At 45.3% G+C, this 4,656-nt stretch overlaps 1 non-coding gene across 1 annotated transcript; it reads right to left on the bottom strand.

Annotated features, from left to right (window-relative positions):
• Window positions 1–3,976: 3,976 nt before the first annotated feature.
• On the bottom strand, window positions 3,977–4,058 carry trnas-acu (transfer RNA serine (anticodon ACU)). Its single transcript has one exon. It is a non-coding gene; the product is annotated as a tRNA-Ser (tRNA).
• Between the last annotated feature and the right edge of the window lie 598 nt (window positions 4,059–4,656).

Consider the following 4,656-nt stretch of genomic DNA (forward strand, 5'->3'; position numbering starts at 1 on the left):
ATCTTTCCTAAAGTGAGGCGACCAGAACTGCACACAGTACTCCAAATGTGGCCTAACCAAAGTCCTGTACAGCTGCAACATCACCTCACGACTCTTGAATTCAATCCCTCTGCTAATGAACGATAATACTCCATAGGCCTTCTTACAAACTCTATCCACCTGAGTGGCAACCTTCAAAGATCTATGTACATAGACCCCAAGATCCCTCTGTTCGTCCACCTGACCAAGAACCCTACCATTAACCCTGTATTCCGCATTCTTATTTGTTCTTCCAAAATGGACAACTTCACACTTGGCAGGGTTGAACTCCATCTGCCACTCCTCAGCCCAGCTCTGCATCATATCTAAGTCCCTCTGCAGCCGACAACAGCCCTCCTCACTGTCCACAACTCCACCTATCTTTGTATCATCTGCAAATTTACTGACCCACCCTTCGACTCCCTCATCTCAGTCATTAATAAAAATTACAAACAGCAGAGGACCCAGAACTGATCCCTGCGGAACTCCACTTGTAACTGGACTCCATGCTGAATATTTACCATCTACTACCACTCTCTGACTTCGACCGGTTAGCCAGTTTTCTATCCAATTGGCCAAATTTCCCTCTATCCCATGCCTCCTGACTTTCTGCATAAGCCTACCATGGGGAACCTTATCAAATGCCTTACTAAAATCCATGTACACTACATCCACTGCTCTACCCTCATCCACATGCTTGGTCACCTCCTCGAAGAATTCAATAAGACTTGTAAGGCAAGACCTACCCTTCACAAATCCGTGCTGGCTGTCCCTAATCAAGCAGTGCCGTTCCAGATACTCGTAAATCCTATCCCTCAGTACCCTTTCCATTACTTTGCCTACCACAGAAGTAAGACTAACTGGCCTGTAATTCCCGGGGTTATCCCTATTCCCTTTTTTGAACAGGGGCACAACATTCGCTACTCTCCAGTCCCCTGGTACCACCCCCGTTGCCAGTGAAGACGAGAAGATCATTGCCAACGGTACTGCAATTTCCTCTCTTGCTTCCCACATAATCCTAGGATATATCCCGTCAGGCCCGGGGGACTTGTCTATCCTCAAGTTGTTCAAAATGTCCAACACATCTTCCTTCCTAACAGATATCTCTTCTAGCTTATCAGTCCGTTTCACACTCTCCTCTTCAACAATACAGTCCCTCTCGTTCGTAAATACTGAAGAGAAGTATTTGTTCAAGACCTCTCCTATCTCTTCCGACTCAATACACAGTCTCCCACCACTGTCCTTGATCGGACCTACCCTCGTTCTCGTCATTCTCAGGTTTCTCACATACGCATAGAATGCCTTGGGGTTATCCTTGATCCTATCCGCCAGGGATTTTTCATGCCCTCTCTTAGCTCTCCTAATCCCTTTCTTCAGGTCCCTTCTGGCTATCCTGTATCCCTCCACTGCTCTGTCTGAACCTTGTTTCCTCAACCTTATGTAAGCCTCCTTCTTCCTCTTTACTAGACATTCAACCTCCCTCGTCAACCAAGGCTCCCTCACACGACCATTTCTTTCCTGCCTGATCGGTACATACATATCAAGGACACGTCGTATCTGCTCCTTGAAAAAGTCCTACATTTCCACCACATCCTTCCCTGACAGCCTATGCTCCCAACGTATGCTCCTCAAATCCTGTCTTACAGCATCGTAATTTCCCTTCCCCCAATTGTAGAAACTTCCTTGTTGTGCGCACCTATCTCTCTCCATAACCAAGGTGAAAGTCACAGAATTGTGGTCGCCATCACCAAAATGTTCACCCACTAACAAGCCCACCACTTGTCCCGGTTCGTTACCGAGTACCAAATCCAATATGGCCTCCCCTCTGGTTGGACAATCTACATACTGCGTTAGAAAAGCTTCCTGGACACACTGCACAAAAACCGCCCCATCCAATCTACTTGATCTAAAGAGCTTCCAATCAATATTTGGGAAGTTGAAGTCGCCCATGACTACGACCCTGTGGCTTCTGCACCTTTCCAAAATCTGTTTCCCAATCTGTTTCTCCACATCTCTGCTGCTATTGGGGGGCCTATAATAAACACCCAACAAGGTGACTGCACCTTTCCTATTTCTGACTTCAGCCCATACTACCTCCAGAGGCAGATCCCCCTCAAACTTCCTTTCTGCAGCCGTTATACCATTTCTAATTAGCAATGCCACCCCCCCTCCTTTTTTACCACCCTCCCTAATCTTACTGAAACATCTGTACCCAGGAACCTCCAACAGCCATTCCTGTCCCTCATCTATCCATGTTTCCGTGATGGCTACAACATCGTAGTCCCAGGTACCGATCCGTGCCTTAAGTTCACCCACCTTATTTCTGATACAATGGAGAACTACAAACCTGCGTATACAGAAAACCGACAAACACTGACCAAGTACTTAACTACATCAGCAACCATCCCAACACACACAAACGAAGCTGTGTCAGAACACTATTCCAACGAGCCACCACACATTGCAGCACAGACGAATTTCGGAAAACAGAGGAGAACAACCTATACAACGTAATCGAGAAGAACAGATACTCAAAAAATACAGTCCACAGATTCCTCAAGAACAGACCACGACAAGCAGACCAAACACAGTCAGAAACCCTAACCACCTTACCATACATCAAAGAAATTTCAGAAATGACAGCCAGACTACTAAGACCCCTCGGAATCCTAGTAGTACACAAAACCACCAACACTCTCAAACAAAAACTAACAAACTTAAAAGACACAGTTCAACCCGTGGACAGAACCAACGTCATCTACAAAGTTCCATGCAAGGACTGTCACCAACACTACGTAAGACAAACAGGAAGAAAGTTAGCCACCAGGATACACGAACACCAGCGAGCCACAAAAAGCCACGACCTTCTCTCCTTCGTAGTCCTACATACGGATTAAAAATATCACTATTTCGACTGGGACAACACATTGATCCTGGAACAGGCTAAGCAAAGACACGCCAGAGAATTCCTAGTGGCCTGGCACTCCAACCACAATGCCATAAACAAACACTTAGATCTAGATGCCATCTATCAACCCCTCAGAAAACGAACAGGAAATGACATCACCACAAACCCCAGGAACCCCATCGAGGAGAAAGATATAAATAGAAAGCAGGAGACAACAGCTTCGCTTCACTTGGAGGTCGCCACTGATGATGATGTTATCTAGCAAAGTAAAGAAACGTCTGGATATCAAAGCTACAGCTCAGCGAGCAAACCTACAGCCTACATTTTAAATCATTTTTCATGTTTATGTTGCATGAATCTGCGGTTATTGATCCACAGTTTAGTTTCACTCCCTATAGGTAACATGCTGATTTCTCTAGTTGTTCATAGTTCAATGTGATGCATCCAGTGTGTGCATAACGTGAGGGATCTTGCTTCTCACATCTTGTGTTTATCTGTGCCTTAAGTCCAGCCGTCATCAATGGCGAGAGCAAGGGGCGAGGGCGAGACCAATGTGTAAGTCCCTCCGTGCCCATGCACGGTACCCACAGCGGCCATTCTCCACTGTGCATTTACAGCCAGTTCTCAGTGCCCCTAAACCCACGCCCTGCCAATTTTGAAATATCTCCATTATTTTGTGCTGTCTCGCTGTGCTCTTCTCACCAGGATGAATTACTTCTCCTCAACGTCCTCCAGATTTCATTTGACAAAACATTCATTAAGAATCCCTTTGCATAACATGTACATCGCAGCACTCGTTATTTGATTTTCCTGGATGTCTTTCATATGAAAAAAATGTTCACAGCAACTTGACTTGAAAAAGAATATCGCGCTCCTTTTCATTATCCCAATGCAACCGACATTGCAATGTAGTTTATTCAACAGGCTCAAACTATTCTTTGAGATTTTTGTCATAGCGTCAATGCAGATAAAATAACTATTAGAATCCCAGTTTCCATACAACAGCTGTGATCATCTGAAAACCGCACCATTGAAAGTCGGTGACGACAACGACGAGAGTGGGATTCGAACCCACGCGTGCAGAGCACAATGGATTAGTAGTCCATCGCCTTAACCTCTCGGCCACCTCGTCACAGATGTACGAAACGCTATGACCTTATGAATAATTGAATTTCGTAAATCAAGCAGAGCAGCAGATCTCCCTGGTGTTGGTGAAATGAGAAATAACAAAGTACGGTTCCAAGACTATGATCTGACCCCTGGGTTGTGGGGCAAGTGCACTCCCACTGTCACACTATGCACATAATGATCTGAACAAATGTGAGGAAATGAATATGTAACAAGGTCTGTTGAATTCTGTGAAGACTTGAAGTCAACGGAATGAAGAACGCGAGACAGCAGGAGGTGTTCTTTCAATAAAGAGTTGGACAGAGCTCTTAAGGATCGTGGAGTCAAGGGTTATCTGGATAAGGCAGGAACAGGATACAGATTGAGGATGTTCAGGCCATGATCATAATGAATGGTGGTGCTGGCTCGAAGGCAGAATGGCCTACTCCTGCACCTGCTGTAAATTGTCAATTAAATTGCCTGTGAGGAATTGTTTTCCAGACTGGAGGAGAGTGCATAGTGCTCAATGTCATTATTCGGAACACCTAACTTCCGCTCAGATGTATTTGACACTCACTTGTGTACAGGACAGACAATTTCAAAATCCAAAATAAGGCAAAACT

This window comes from Chiloscyllium punctatum, chromosome 50, assembly GCF_047496795.1.
Source record: "Chiloscyllium punctatum isolate Juve2018m chromosome 50, sChiPun1.3, whole genome shotgun sequence".
In the NCBI taxonomy this organism is placed as follows: Eukaryota; Metazoa; Chordata; class Chondrichthyes; order Orectolobiformes; family Hemiscylliidae; genus Chiloscyllium; species Chiloscyllium punctatum.